Below are 16,368 nucleotides of genomic sequence, written 5' to 3'. Positions count from 1 at the left end.
CTTAAAAAACTAAAAATAGAACTACCATACGACCCTGCAATCCCACTCCTGGGCATATACCCTGAGAAAACCATAATTCAAAAAGAGTCATGTACCACAATATTCATTGCAGCACTATTTACAATAGCCAGGACATGGAAGCAACCTACGTTTTCCATCGACAGATGAATGGATAAAGAAGATGTGGCACATATATACAATGGAATATTACTCAGCCATAAAAAGAAACGAAATTGAGTTATTTGTAGTGAGGTGGATGGACCTAGAGTCTGTCATACAGAGTGAAGTCAGTCAGAAAGAGAAAAACCGCATGCTAACACACATATATGGAATCTAAAGAAAAAAAAAAGAAAAAAAAGTGGTTCTGAAGAACCTAGGGGCAGGAAAGGAATAAAGACGCAGACGTAGAGAATGGAGTTAAGGACACGGAGAGTGGGAAGGGGAAGCTGGGACAAAGTGAGAGAGTGGCATGGACATATATACACTCCCAAATCTAAAATAGATAGCTAGTGGGAAGCAGCTGCATAGCACAAGGAGATCAGCTCAGTGCTTTGTGACCACCTAGAGGGCTGGGATAGGGAGGGAGGGAGGGAGACGCAAGAGGAAGGAGATATGGGGATATATGTATATGTATAGCTGATTCACTTTGTTATAAAGCAGAAACTAACACACCATTGTAAAGCAATTATACTCCAATAAAGATGTTAAAAAAAAAACTATATAAAGTGCTTAACACAGTGTCTAGTATGTGGTTAGCCATCTATACATTTTAGTTGCCATTATTACTGATGAGTTGTATGACCTTGCAGAAGTTATTTTAACAGCTAACTCTCATCTTTAGTTTTCACTTCTGTAAAATGGAATTTAAAAATTCTATTCAGTTGTGAGCAGATGGAGAGACTGTCTTCTTGACTTGGACCCCCAGGTGCTACAGCAGTGCCCGGTATACAGATGCTGGTTTCTCTTCCTGATGCTGGTTTCTCTTCCTTCCCTTGCTTTTCCTTCTGCCAGCCCCACTTAGGGCCTAAACACGTGAAAACGGTGGCAGCTCTTCGTTTTCCTTTCAGTTCAGCGTACATTTTGCTTTATACTCACCTTCCAAAAATAGATCTCATTCTCAGTTCATCCATCTTTCCACTAAACTCCAGTTGCCATGACATATTTTTAGTCTAACAATGACGTATAGGTCTTTGCCTAACAAATTAGCAATGCATTTTAAAAAAATCCAGTGGAGGTAGGAATACAGAGAAATGGGCACATTTTTATGTTGCTGGTGTAATGTTTAAGATGGAATATATTAACTCTAAAATCCTTTAGGATAAGCTGACAATATATATCAAAAACAAAAATATGTTTAAGCTATTTTTTTCTCAGTAATTCTTGATTTTGACAATCAAACCCAAAGTAATAATCCTAAATATACACACACAAAAGCTAGTTGCACAAATATTCAATATACTTGTTGCTGCATTATTGTAAGGGAAAGACTGGAAACAATCTGTATGATCAATCCTAAGGGAATGCTTAACTAAATTATGACACAGCCATCTACCCAAACTTGTGCAATTATGAGGGCCCTAGAGCAGTAAAATTCACGGAGGCTGAAATTAGAATGGCGGTTACTAGGAGCTGTGAGGGGGAGGGAATAGGGAGTTATTGTTGAATAGGTATGGAGTTTTAGTTTGGGAAGTTGAAAAGAATCTGGAGATGAATGGTGTTGATGATTGTACGACAATGTGAATGTCCACAATGCTATTGAACTATACACTTAAAATGGTTAAAACAGTCAATTTTATGTTATGTATACCTTACACAATAAAAAAAATGTGCATTGAAGAAAACTAAAAAGACATTAAAAATTCTCTTTCCTAAAACCCAATTCATTTAAGTAGAGCTTGTTTGGAGTTTGGAATATGAAATAGTGAATGAGAACAAGGAGAAAACTTGTTCATTCATTTGTTCTTTCGTATCATGAAACACACACCTATGCACCAGGCACCGTGCTCCGAACAGGGCGCACAGTGGGACAAACATGACAGACCTGGATGCTGACCTATTTTCTCCTCAATAATGATCATAACTAGGGGAATTGCAGTTCTAGGGGAGCCAGTTAAACTATCGGAGATAATATAAACTGTGATGTCTCATGTGCCCTGATTTTGCATGTTGGGGCTGGAGAGGTGGCTAGGTCCCAGGTGGACGAGGTGGGCATGGACATTTCCAACAAACCCCTCTGTATTGTCCCATGTCCAAGAAAACTCTGCCTCTGGAAGACGGCAGCTTCCAGCTCACTTAGCTTTAGGTTTTGAGCGCAGGTGAGATACATGAATGTAACTCTAGAGGGTTTCTGGATTGGTGTCGTGGTCCCACAGCCATGAGGAGGGCATGGTCAGTGTTCATGACTTAGCCAGAGTTGGGGAGAAGGGATGAGGCGCTGCTCCCCCACAGGCCTCGCTCCCGTTCACCAATGCTGCTAGAAAATATTTTAGAACATGCCCAGACTCTGGGATGGGGTTACATACAATAAAAGCACGGGGCAAGTAGTGTTAATATCACAATTGGGAGGGACTGGGGGCAGCTTAATGCTCCAGACAGCCAATGAGTTTGGTGTCTACTACGTGTCAGGCACAGGGGTTACAGAGGCCACATAGAAAAAGGGTTCAGGGCACAGAGAGTAGAGCTGGGCCATCTAGTTCAAGTCCTGGATCTGCCACTTCAGGCTTAGTCACCCTGGGCAAATTATGTAACCAACTCTGTGACTCAGTTTCCTCATCTGCAAAGTAAGGACAATAAGAACATCTACTCTGTGGGATGTTATGAGGATTAAGTGAGTTTACATTTGCAAAATGCTTAAACTAATGTGTGGTGCATGGTAAGCACTGTGCAAGTTTCTATTAAATGAGATTCAATAAATTATCAGCCCCGTGGAGCTCATGGAGCAAGAAATTCTTGAAGCCTGAACAGACTCACACCTATTAGCAGTCCTGGCCTCTAAGTGAGGAGCTCTCCATGTCTTCTCTTTCCCTCCCCTCCCCGCTGAGGTTCACTTTGCCTCCTCCCATCCAGGCAGGGAGCTTTTCTCCAGATCAGTGAATGAAGTGGGTGTTGGGGGCTGCGGCGCCCCCAGAGGCTGGGAACAGGGTGAAGCCAGGCTGCCTGCTTGGGCTGGCATCCCTTGCCCCTCCTGACTGGCTCCTGGCAGGGGCAGGCCAACAGCAGGAGGATGCAGAGGGGGGTGGAGTCAGATTACTGTAATCGCTGTATTACCAGCCCCACTCACTCCCCCACTCTTTCCCTTAATGGTGATTGTTATACTTATTAGAGGCGCAGCTGCCAATGGTTATTGATTCTCCCTGCTGCAGCATTTTAATCAGGGATTTGCAGCTATTGTTAGTAGTACGAGCCTCTGTGGATCCCAGGACAGAGGCAGAGCTGGGCATTGGGACCTTTTCAGTCAGGCAGGCAGGGTCCCCAGGGTTCCAGAGTCATACAGAGCACTTAACCCAGAAACATCCTGACTCAGTCTGGTGAGAGGGAAGTGGGGGATGGAACGAGGGATGGGGCCACCCTGGGCTTCCAGTCATAGATGCTTGTAGGCAGTTCTTTCCAGCTGGGGCCCGGCTGTGCCTGGCTCTGCTGGATATACCACCAGCCCCCTCCCCTAATCCTCTCTTCCCTGCCTCCCTCCATGGCCATGCAGCTTCCTCACCCACACTCCTCCCAGATGGTGTGGGGGGTGAACTGAATAGTGTCTGGGTGTCTGCAGAGCCAGTAAGAAGCAGTGATGGGGGTGAGGGGTGTGTGGCCACGACACCCTGACCATTTCCCAGGGTTAGGGGTGAGGGTGAGAGTGAATGAACGTTTGTTGTACTCCCACTGTGTGTCAGGCATAGCATTAGGAGCTTTGCCCGCGGTATTCCCTTTAAACCTCACATCAGCCTTTCCAATAGCACATTATTAAAACCATTTTATAGAGGAAACTAAGCTCGGAGAATCAGAGTGACTTACCAAAGGTCACTCAGCTAGGAAGGGGCAGAGCTGGGATTAGACTCAGGTCTTGTACTTTGTAGGTGAGGAAAACTCCGCTTCAGAGAGAGGTGGTGGCAGAATCTTCTAGACCTTTGATGATGTCAGTCCTGCACAGCCCGACCCTGTCCTGTCCAGGCACTGAGGATGCTCAATGAGCTTCAGGCTTATCATACACTTGAGCCCAGGAGAGTGAAACCTGTCCCATGTGAGAGCCACCTGCCTAGGCTCGGAGGTTGGGCAACAGCCCTGAGTGGCCGGGAAGAGCCCCCATGGCCCCTGCCCTGGGCTTCAGCTCTGGCTCCTGCTGTGCACCCGAGTTCCCCGCCCCCATTGGTGTACTGAGGGGAAGGCCATTCTGGTTGGCTGAAGCCTTTGTCCATTACTGCCCTGAGAGCCCTCATGGTACCAGGGTCCTGCTGCAGGCTGGCACCTGGCACTCTCTCACTACCCAGGATGCCATCCTCTCTCCCGGCTGAATTTGTGCAAACAATTACCCTGCTCTGTGAAGCTCTTGTAGCAAGTGCAGTGGGGGAGAGTGGCCAATAAAAGTCAAGTGAAAATCCAATAAATCAAAAAATATTAAACATTATGAAAATGGATGTCCTACACCTGCAAACAATGGATGTCTAACGTGAATGTTTTTCAGTTCTACTGCAAACATTAAGCAGCTTAGGTGTTAGCAGTTAAAAATGATTGCAGGCCTTTGTGGTTGACACTGGTGAAATCTGAGTTCTTCTGGTGGCCCACCCATTGGCCTGCTTGTAGCAGAGGGGCCGGGAAGACAGTGTCCTAGACACACTGCTGCTGAGTGTCTGTACTAGAAATGTCATAGAAATCCTATAATGGGGATTTGTCCCTCCACAGAGTTATGCTCTAGTGATCTTTTGACACCCAGGCTCCTCTACTTTCAGAGAGGACAGGATGGGGGGAGGCAACATAAATGCCTCCAGGGGCACTCCCTCCACCCTGACCCAGGAGGGGGTCCCTTTCCTCCTCAGGGTGCAGGAGAGTTCCAGCTCTCCTCTCTGTTTCCGTAGCTTTCCTTTCCCTTCCCCTTTCCCTGTGTCCTCTGAGTTGCCTCAGGGCCTAGTGCAAGGCTGGTTATGCTGTCATCCCTGAGGTCACACTGGGAGAGCTACAGGGGGGGCTCCAGTGCTTTCAGCAGGATGGCCCACATCCCTGTTACTGCGGCTCCCTCTCCAGCAGGGGCGGCCCCGGCCACAGCCAGCCTTCCCAGCTCCAGACCCCAAGGCTGGGTCTCTTTTGGCATTGGAGCCAGCCCTATTTATTTATTTATTTTTGGCTGCGTTGGGTCTTCGTTGCTCTGCACGGGCTTTCCCTAGCTGTGGCGAACTGGGGGCTACTCTTCATTGCGGTGCGCGGGCTTCTCATTGTGGTGGCTTCTCTTGTTGCAGGGCATGGGCTGTAGGTGTGCGGGGTTCAGTAGTTGCAGCATGTGGGCTCAGTAGTTGCAGCACACGGGCCCTAGAGGGCAGGCTCAGTAGTTGTGACGTAGGGGCTCAGTTGCTCTGTGGCATGTTGGATCTTCCTGGAGCAGGGCTCAAACCTGTTGAGCAGGCAGATTCTTAACCACTGCGCCAACAGGGAAGTCCCTTTTATTTTTTTTAAATTGGTTGAGCTTTTTTCTCTGCCACTCCCACCACCCCCATCTTTCAGAGAAGCACATGGCGCTCTGGGCCCAGCTCCCTACCCAAGATTGTCCCCAGCCCCCAGCCCCCAACCTGTGTGCTGCTCAGGGCCCCTGCCATTCAGGCCCAGCCACCACCAGCCCCAGCAGCTCACCAAGCTTCACCGTGCTCTTGCCCACTGACCTCCATCACTCTCTGCTTGAGCCCGCAGATGCAGCCACCCAGCCGCCCAACATGCTCTTGGTGAGGAAGTATTCCTCCCTAGGAGGATGCAGCTTGGGCAAGTGGAGGAGTAGGGCTGGAACCCCGCTGATTAGCGTCTGTCATGTAGCAAACACATCACCCTTCTGAGCCTTAGATTTTCCTTATCTGTAAAATGGAGATACAGCTGATTGAAGGTATGGGTCAAATTAGATAGTGGGTATACAGTGCCTAACCCAACATCTAGCTCACAGGGGGAGTTCATCGGCCTTTTTTAAGCTTATTTGTGCCCTTCTAGCATCTGGCTGGAGTGGGGACGCCATAGGCCTGGAGTCAGTCGGCACCTGCGAGGCCGATGCTGGCTGGAGCTGCCGTCACCTTGGCTTCATCTATGTCACCTGAGGCTTCAGGCCTCCTTTCCTGCTTCTCACTTCCAAGATGTGATATATCTGGATCCACATAGCCTCAGTGGCTCCTAATGCACCCTGGGACTTGGAGAATGAGTCACAGAAGTTGATAGCATGGAAATGAGAGAAGCTCATTTGAGCTACGATCTCAGTATGATAACGAGCCTCATGAAACTTGGAATGAGTCAGAGAGGCAGGCTGCCCTGATCCTTGCCTTTACCAGCTGGGATTCCAATACAAAGGGTCTCTATAACCCCTCCCCCCACTGACATGCTGCTCCTAGGCTGTTCCTGTGGCATCAGAGAGAAGTAGGAGGTCTCCTGGGAAGGTAACCTTTCAAGAAAGGGGAGTCTGAGACCCACCCTACAAGAATTGTCCTGCAGTCTCTCAGAGGCCCCAAAATAGCCCAATGTCTTGGTCGCCATGACTTCTTGATGGGCCCCAAAGGGAGTTCAAAGAGGGAGGATTTAGGGCTCGTCATATTTCTCTTAAAGCACAATAACAATCTCTTCTGTTTGTCAAGCTCTACGTGCCAAATAATGGTAAGCACTATGTGTGTGTACATTGCTTAACTTAACCCTCATAACAACCCCGAGAGGGAGTGGTATTCCCGTTTCCCAGATGAAAAAAGTGAAACACAAGAAAACTAACTTACCTTGTAGTAGAACTAAGTTTCAAACCAAGAGTCATCTCTAAGTTAACCAAACTGGGCCTTGTTCTGGGGCAGCGTTCTAAGGCATCTTTTCTCCCTATTTCCCACTGGTGAGGAGAGCAGGGGCAAAGTATGCATTAGAGGGGCTCCAGCAGGAAAGAGGTGGCATATACACCCCGGCAGGGTTGCGGGACACCGGCAAGGGAAGGTGAAACACCCTGAAGGAGTGGGGGAGGGCCTTCCCTGGGACCTGGAGAGAGCTGCAGCGGCAGGAGGAGGCTGCCGGACAGAGGAGGGCTGAGGGCTGGGGAGTAAACGAGGGAACGAGGACGGCACAGTCTCCTCCTGCGCCAGGTCTCCAACAGCTGATCCCACTGGAGGCTGGAGGTCTAGGGAGCCTGGCTGGTGCAGGCTTAAAAATCAGTCTTCCAGATACAGGGCTCAGAGCAGGGCAGAGGAGGGTGGCGAGTGTGGGAGCTGGGGCGGAGGGGCGAATGGAGGCTGTTCAATGCAAGGTGCCTCTGGAACTTTCTGAGAAACTGGCACTTCCTTGATGCTCCAGGAGCCTGATAAGGGTCCGGCTGGGAAGCATGCAGTTGTATTTTGCCTGCACCCGGGGCAGCAGCTTCTACCTGATGTCCTGGGTGTGAGAGCGAGGCGAGGAGTCTCCCGTTCCTCCCCTCAGGGACACAGGGGATTTGAACAGGGGCCTACCTGGAGACGGGGAGGGAACCAAGTAGAGATGGAGAGGAGTCAGGGAGAAGATGCCCCCCCCCCCCCCCCCCCCCCGGCCACACGAAGGAAGGCGTGCAAGAGAGGGACTGGCGAAGGCCAGCTACCCAGGAGGGCCCCTTCACGCGGCTTACCTTCAGAAACATACTTTCGCTGCCAGCAGCCTCTTATTCTTTCCATAAATAGGTACTGTGCTGTGTGTAAGGCCTGTCCCTGCCACGTAGAAGTTGTACTAAACAGCTGCCTGTGCAGGAGTGAGGAGGGGCCATGGCAGTTCACACACTGCCTGCCCGACTCAGGCTTCCAGCTGACTTCAGCCCACAGCACCCTCCTCCCTTGAGCTTCCCCGTCTTACACTGTTAGCATTACTGCCTCAGCTATGGCCTCCAGAGTAAACTCTCCAGCACAGGCTCATGTTTGACTTGTCAGCATAACCCTATACCTAGGAGTAAGGGAAGCACAGAGCATGCGGCACTCAGGTTAGAGAAGCTCTGTTACCCTACTGCTCTGTGCTCACCTCTAGAAAAGAGTTCAATTACCCAACCAATAATGCAGTCATTTTTGTCTGTTGGGCAGGCGAGACCGATAATGCCAGCTGGCCCAGCCCCAGGCCCCCTCCCCCTGTGCCCAGCTTCCTTTCACTTCAGCTGCTTGCAAGGGTGGCTCCCACGGGTTTCTGTTTCTTTGATTCCCCTCTTATCCAGCAGCTGCTGGGGAGTGAGAGGACAGTGGCATCCCTATCGTCCTGTGTGTACATGGGAGGGATGCAGTACATTCCAGAGGCCTGGACAAATGGAATGCAAAGGCTGGAGAAGAGTAGGCTGAGGCCGTACTCGTCCCATCTATGGGCGGTGGAGCCTGCCAGTCAGTTTAAATGGCAACCTCAGTTCCCAGAGGGATTGGCTGCCATTCTATTGTACCTTGGACCCTGGGATGGAGTCCTGATTGGATTGATTCCAAGGAGATGTGTCTTTCCCTCTGCTAGCTGCTGGCGCCAGCACCTCCTATGCCTGAGGGAGTGAGGTTGAATGGGAGCTTGAATCTCTGCCAGGAGAATCTGGGGCTGGACCCATTTCTGGGGCACTGGGGCACTGGAACAGGGACCAGGTCTCGGCTGCCAGGTGAGCTACTCCTGGGTACACCCAAGAGCTTTCCATAACCCATGACCTTGAAGGGAATAGATGATCCTTTGGAACCTTGATCTTTCACCTTCCCCTCTTAGCTGTCCCTCTGTGTCATTTGTGTCCTAGAACTTAGGGCCTGGTTCGAGAGGCAGACAGGTGAAGTGGAGATGGCTGAGAGAAGGGCCTAGCTCCCCGCCACTCCCATCCAGCCCCTGAGTGCTTCTCCTGTTTCTCAGTTGTTCTGCCATAATATTTCTCTCCCTGCTCAGCCCCACTGGTCTCAGCCACCCTGAGCAGCTCTCTTGCCTCCTCGTCCATCATCCTGTCTGCGGGGCACCAGAGTACATCTCACAGAGAAACCTTCCTGCCCTAGGCCTCCGAGGAGAAGGGCTCAGCTGTCAGAGAAGAGAGCAGTTTCCAAAGGGGTCAGAGCTGGGCCCTCCAGGACTGATCGGCTATGAATTACAGACTTCATGTCCCAGTCGGTCCTGGTGCTGCAGAACCAGTTGGGGTGTCCCCGCCTTCCTTCCGGAGTCAGCCTCTTCTCTCGGGCATCACTTTAGCATGCATTCATTGACTTTAGGTTCATTCCTGATTGATATTACTTGCCGGTTGCTTTTTTCTTTTTGGCTGCCTTGTGTCTTCGTTGCTACACGCAGACTTTCTCTAGTTTTGGCGAGCAGGGGCTACTCTTCGTTGCGGTGCGTGGGCTTCTCATTGCGGTGGCTTCTCTTGTTGCGGAGCATGGGTTCTAGGCACGCGGGCTTCAGTAGTTGTGGTGCACAGGCTCGGTAGTTGTGGCTCGCGGGCTCTAGAGGGCAGGCTCAGTAGTTGTGGCGCACAGGCTTAGTTGCTCCGTGGCATGTGGGATCTTCCAGGACCAGGGCTCGAACCCGTGTCCCCTGCATTGACAGGCAGATTCTTAACTGCTGCACCACCAGGGAAGCCCCTTGTTGGCTGCTTTTTTAATGGATGGAGATTTTGTGCACATGCTCCTGCAATAGACTGGGAGCTCTCTGAGCATGAGGGCTGTGCTTCTCCTATACACTACATAGCCCGTGGAAGGGTAGACTGCCAGTTGGTGCTCAATACCAGCAGTCACTGTGATGGATAATGGGGTGGCAGAATGAAGAGTGGTTGTCTCCAGGAAGACCCCAGAGGTGAGGGGAGAGGCAGCAGTGAGCCCAGACCGCTCACACAGGGGTCACCGGGGCCAACGTCACTTCCACACTGAACAGGGTGTTAGCTGTTAGTGACACTCTGCTCTGAGTGACGCCTGACCCAACTACCTCCCACTTTACCCTCTACCCCTTTTCTTCACTTCTGTGTTGCCAGCCTCTCCTGCTGCTCTCACCTCTCTGGCTTCTCTTTTGCCTGCACACCCACCCGGCCTGGGGCTCCTCCCATTGGGCAGTGCTCTCTGCCCCCTGCCTGCCTTTCTCACAGCTCATGTGCTTAGTAATCCATCGCATACCCTCTCCTGGATTCAGCTGCCCCTCTGCTGGAGAGTCCCACTCCCCAAAACTATTGCAGGCTCTTCCTTTAATGGGGGACTTCTCCTGTCCCACCACTGTTCTCAACTCAGAACTCACTTCATTTTATTTTTTTATCCTATTCTATTCTATTCTATTCTATTCGGTTGTGCTGGGTCTTAGTTGCGGTAGGCGGCCTCCTTAGTTGTGGCATGTAGCCTCCTTAGTTGTGGCACCTAGGCTCCTTAGTTGTGGCATGTGAACTCTTGGTTGCAGCATGCATGTGGGATCAAGTTCCCATGCCCAGGGATCGAGCCCGGGCCCCCTGCACTGGGAGCCCAGAGTCTTATCCACTGCATCACCAGGGAAGTCCCAGAACTCACTTCTGATTCTCATGGCATTGGCCTCCTAACCAGTCTCCCTCCCCCAGACTCCAGGCTTGTCCCCCTCAAAACTGCCTTTCACAGAACTTCTGAGATACCAGCCTGACCCTTCTGATCCCCCACGTGCCACCCAGCAGGGGCTCCTTTCATAAGCCTCTCCTGCCCCTGCTTCCTCTGCTCACAACGTCTGCTCCAGAATCACCCTGCTCAGCACCACCGCGTGCCCTGGGTACAGGCCTGTAGCGCATCACCCCCCATCCCCCCGCCAGCCCTTGATCCCATGATCCCACTTGGCCTCAGGCTTCCTCTGGCATCACTATCTTCTCCTTCAGTACACCTTCCGCCTTCCATGGTCTCTGCCCCACCTTGGTGCCGTGTGCCACCACTGCTGCCACGGTTACTGCTTTGTACTTTAATGGTTTATTCGTGTATCCATGCACCCACCCCCCCACCCCCTGTATCTCATATCCACAGCACCTGGAGTCCCTAGCACATAAAAGCAATGACTCTAAATTGCTGAATGAGTGAAATGACCTGAATGAAGGAATGGTTAGGAGTGGATGGGTCCTGTGGGCAAAGGCTCACAGGTGAGGATTAAGAGAATGGGGGACCCAAGAGGCAGGTCAGAGGAGCAGCCTTTGAGGAAAATGAGAAAATAGTGCCAGATTCAGCCACGGGGGTGGGGGTGAGGGGGTGTGGGGGACGGACAGATGGAGGCTTTGAATATACAAAACACCCTTTACCTAGCTGCTCCTGTCAGCACCTTCGCAAAGTGAGGAAAATAAACCTGTTTTCCTTATGACAAAGCCTGATTTGATGATAAACGCTCTCAGTTTCCCAGGAGGTGGCAATGGCTCTGAGGGGTGGGGAGGAAGCAGGAGAATGTAAAGGAAGGGGGTGGGGGAGAGACACAGAGAGAGAGAGAGAGAGAGAGAGAGAGAGAGAGAGAGAGAGAGAGAGAGAGAGAGTGAAAGGAGGAAAGAGGCAGGAGGCGGGGGAGGAGGGGAGGGGAGGAGGGGAAGAGCGCTGGGTACGTGTGCTGGTTACTAAGGTGGTAGAAAGCGCTGCAGGTTCTGCAGGAAGGACTTGCTGTGCTGAAGAAAGCAGGCAGCCTGCTAAAGCAGCTATGCCCGGGTTCCTGCAGCCAAGCTAGAAGGAAGGAGCCAGGAAGGAGAGGGCTGACCAGGGCCTGGAGACTCTGCTTGGCCCCGAAGCAGCAGGGTAAGGAGGAGAGAGGACCTGAACTCTTGGCTCTGTCAGGGTCACAGGTCACCCCAGACCCTCTCCAGAAGGTGAAGAGGCGCTTCTGCTCCCCAGGGGGTATCTCACCACTGAGGTCGTAGCCGCCTCCCTTGAGGAGTTGTTTACATGGTCTACCTTGCTCGGGGCTGCACCCAACCCAGTCCTGGCATCGAAAGACAGACGCTGATGAAAGCTTCCAGGAGTCCCTTGTCCCTGAGGGAGGTCAGTTCTTTGGAGAAGGCTGGGCCTGAGCAGTGTGTGGCAGTCAGGGAGCAGGTGTGCCCCTAAAACTGTCCCCTCTCGGCACTAAGGGCAGCACGACAGCCTGCTGCAGGGGTGAGACAACCTTCTCTGGAGGTCAGGAGGATCTAAGCCTCATCTTCTCAAGTCTCTGTTAAGGAAACGAAAGGACATGTGGCATCTCGGAGCCCCAGACTGCTTGCACCTTAGAGATCATCTAAGTCAGTCCTCTCATGGCCAGAGGAAGGGAGCAGAGAAGTGACTGGACTGAGGCTACACAGCAGGCGAGTGTCCCAGCAGGAGCCCTTTTCACCTGTGTTCCAGTCTCAACAGTGCACTGAGCACTGGGGCTCTCCTGAGGCCCACTTCAAGTCTCTAGACTTGTCTAAAAGGAGCTGACATCAGACTCTAAAAGCTTTGGGACATAGTGAGGCTCTTAACACAAGGTCTTCTTGAGAGGATAACCAAGGGGAAATTACACTGTGTGAAAGCCAAACAAACTTCCTTAAGATACTCTGTTCCCCTCTATTCAAAGCGCCACGGCTCCTGGGAGCCGCTCAGGCCTCCTTCGCTCTTTAAGCTCCAGCCCAGTGAGATTTCCTGCTCTCAACCCTCCCCTAGACACCCTCCCCTGGTGTCTCTCTTTTTGCTCCACTTCTGTTGCCCATTTCCACCCATGACCCTCCCCAGGCCTGGTAGCCAAGCAACAGATCCTTCCTCCCTAAAAGGTTATACTGGCTCTGGTCAATGTCATCGCCAGTGAATCACGCTTCCTTCCCCTCCTTCCCTGTGTTTTTAGCATCACTAACAGAGAGACAAGCAGGTAAGGGTGTTTGAGTTCCTCGGAAAAGGACCCATCTCATTTCCAGTAAAATCCTGCAAGACCTTGATGTTCAGGGCCGGCTGCTTCCCCCTCCCTCACACCCTGGTAGGGGGAAGCAGCTCTGGCTGCTTGCATGGATCTCCTCTCTCCTCTTTGAATCTGCTTGTTTCTGCACAGGGCCTTTGCTTCTTCTCTCCCTTCTGCCTGGAGAGCATTCGCCTCGTATTTGGAAAGGCTGCTGCCTTCTTGTCATGAAAGTCCAAGCTCAACCGTCACCACCTCCCAGAGGCTTTCCTTAATCCCCTTTCTAATGTTGCGGGTGCTATCACCAGTCTCTGTCACATCACCCTCATTTTGCTGCATGTGTCTGAATTACATTGTTGATCTGGTTGTTTGCTTATTCCATTACTGCCTGCCTCCCCCACTGAGAACAGGGACCTTGTCTGTCTATTTATTATAATGTCCCTGATGCTTGGTACTTAATAAAGACTTGTTCAAAGAATCAATGAAGGACACTGGAGATGGTTAAGGTTGAGGGAGGGCCTAGTTCTGTGTGAATCTCTTGGTTGATGAGCCCTTGCAGACTCATGCTCCTTCTCCAGCCTGCTCAGAAAACTGAGGCTCAGGATCCGTGTGAGTCAAGAATTAGGGGATCCCCATCATTCTCTGTGATGGAGGAGCTGTGGCCGCCTGCTCTCTTCAGGTGGTTGTGTCTCCCTTCTCCGGTGTTGGCTCTGCCATGTTTATTGCTGCTTCTTCGCCGGCTGTCTTGGAGGTTACTTGGAAAACACCATTCCCCCGCCCACCAGATCTCAGCCTGGGTGTGGGGTGGTGGGAACGTGCTTGGTGATGGCTACAAACAAATGAACACTTTCCCCTTCCCATCCCTCTTCCAGTATTCTAGGCAGGAGCTGAGAGAACAATTCCTGGGCTCTGAGGAAAAATAGAGGCAGTACGTTTGGCGCTGTACCACTTGTCCCCTAAGCTGCAATGTGCAAGAATGGCAGGGGCAGAGAGGCAGGGCATGGGCCAGGCCAGGCCACCTCTCTAAGATGTTCTGTCCCCATCAGGAAGAGACTGTGGCATGAGGGGCTCCTTGAGGAGCTGAAACCTGGTCTGGAACACACTGCCCTCGGAATGTTGTGATTCTGTTTACCAACACACACAGGAAGGAGCCTATTGTATTCAGGGTGAAAGAAGCGGGAAGAAATCGGTGAATAGAATATCAGGGGCCAAGAAGCTGGGCTCAGAGACAATGGGTAGGAAGGGAGGGGGTGTGGGAAGGGAGATCTAGACTGGAAAGGCTTGAAGGAGAAATCCAGGTGTGCGGGTGCCACCACTGGGGTAGGGAGGGGGCAGAAAAGGAGCTATTTAAGGTCAGATTTCTGCAGAAGTCTGCCTCCCTTCCCATGCCATGTGTGGTGCTCCAAGGACAATGGTGCTTCAAGGACAAAGGACGACCCTGCCTGAAAAAGTGTCAGCGTCACACCTCCTACCAGACTCTTAATTGCCCTCCCCACCATGTTGCGATGGTTATGAAATTCCTGAGCCCACCTGGGCGACGCCCACCTGGGCAACGGGACCTGTCCCAAATAAGGAAAGGCATCTGCCCTGTCCCACTCCCACCCTATAGAAGGAAGGTATATGTGCCTCGACAGATCAGTAAAGGAAATTTTCACCTCGGACCATTCCTTTGTTTTCAGGCTATAAAAACTGATCAGTAGCACATGTTCGGGGCTCGACTCTCCCAGACTACTAGGAAGTCGGCCTGCTGTTCTGGCAGCGACCTTCCCTCTAATAAATTCTATCTTCTTTACGTTCTGCCTTATGTCTGGCAGTTCTCTTCCAGCCTGCGTTCGGACCACAACGCCATGGAGCTGGCCGCATGGTGTTTACTGGGTGTGTTCCATACGCAAGGCTCCTATGGGAAGCGTGAGGTGACCCATGATTTACCAGGAATGTCAGACACCCAGCACCAATCCAAGAGGGAAAGAGGGTTTTGCAGTCAGGCCAAGTTTGAATTTCCATTCAAACTTGCCTCTTACTTGCTGCATAACTTGGACAAGGAACTCCTTGACCTTGGACAAGGAACTTAACCTCTTGGGGTTCTTCTATAAAATTGGGGCAGTGCTCACTTCATCAAGCTGCTATGGGGATTAAATGTAACCATGCGTGCAATGCAAAGGGCTCGCCAAGGCCAGGCAACGGTGTCCTGCAAATGGTGGCTGGGTAGCTTTCTGCAGCTTGCACCTCTGGCTCTTACTTAAAACCAGGGGAGGTTTTACCTGCACTAGATAAAGACCTGCCTGGACACAGGAGCTTGGACTGAAGGTCTGTGAGCCATCTCAAGGCCTTTGGAATACTGAATTTCTTCCCATCTTTCGTTACCTCCCATAATCTCTGTAGGGATAATGTTCTGATCTGCTGACTTTAAAATGGAGCCTATTTTCAGACTGACTTGTTCAAAGGGGTACCAGCATCTGCCTGGGCAAGGTGACTTTAACCCAACTATACAGATGATCTGGAAGACTTGAATCCCTAAAGACTACATGTTTGTTTTTTTTTCTCCTCTGCAGGGTGCTTTAGCTTGAAACATCTGTGTAACTGCTTAACACCTTCCTACTTTGCAGAGCGTCCTGGGCATGGGGCCTGTGGGCATCTCTCTAGCCTGGCATTTTTCATGCATGGCTAGGGTCCCACCTTTCCTCTGCCCATGCCAATCCCCACCTCCCCCATCCCCCAGCACTTTCCCCAAGGTCACAGTCTCACCTGCTATCACTTGTCCCCAAGGTTCAAATCTGCCATCATGCCTGTCTCCCAGGACGTGGCTCCATGGGGATTTCTTAGATCCCCAAGAGACGTGCTGCTCTTCTTGCAGGCACTGGGCTCCAGGAGCCTGTCCTCGGATGCAGGGTCCCCTCTGGGGGAGGGAAACACCTCTCCTGAGACTGCGTTTTGGTTACCCTTTGGTGACTGGTCATCCTTAGGTGGGTGAACACTGATCATGGGCAACATGTGATTCAAGAGCTGTTGCCTCTAATGTCAAGAGGGGTCAGGATGGATGTCCCTGTCCCAGGTTCCTTGGCCTACGTGGGAGGAGAGCTTGGATTGTTTCCTGTTCTGCAGGACCAGAGAGGGGCTCAGGAAGGCCTGCAGCTAAGCCAGTTTTTGGGTCAAAGTGCAGTTGATCTGGGATCAGAAACCTTGAGTTGGGGGCTAGACACATTCTGTGTGGTGTGTATTTTCTGTCCTTATTCCCCTTTGTTTTCCTTCGTTCTCCTTTACCATTAGGTGTCTCTGTCAACGTTGGCCTGTGCTACTGGGAATAGTGGGGGAGGGTCTGGTCTTTGTTCTTAGACTAGAAAAGTAATGGGGGTGGGGAGATACACCACGCCCACCAGGCTTCTTTATGCT

General features: G+C 51.4%; 2 long non-coding RNA genes across 2 annotated transcripts in view; one reads left to right on the top strand and one right to left on the bottom strand.

Annotated features, from left to right (window-relative positions):
- The window catches only part of LOC109547190 (uncharacterized), a 117,676-nt gene that overhangs the window by 90,894 nt on the left and 10,414 nt on the right, over nt 1-16,368 (top strand). The window lies entirely within an intron of this gene.
- LOC141278242 (uncharacterized) lies at nt 3,850-7,248 on the bottom strand. The gene is made up of 3 exons (XR_012330598.1): nt 6,942-7,248; nt 5,862-6,047; nt 3,850-5,596 (listed from the first exon to the last, which is right to left on the bottom strand). It is a non-coding gene; the product is annotated as an uncharacterized lncRNA (long non-coding RNA).

This window comes from Tursiops truncatus, chromosome 1 (assembly GCF_011762595.2).
Source record: "Tursiops truncatus isolate mTurTru1 chromosome 1, mTurTru1.mat.Y, whole genome shotgun sequence".
Taxonomy (NCBI): Eukaryota; Metazoa; Chordata; class Mammalia; order Artiodactyla; family Delphinidae; genus Tursiops; species Tursiops truncatus.
The sequence above is the reverse complement of the archived record's forward strand: the minus strand, read 5'-3'. Positions and strand labels throughout refer to the sequence as shown.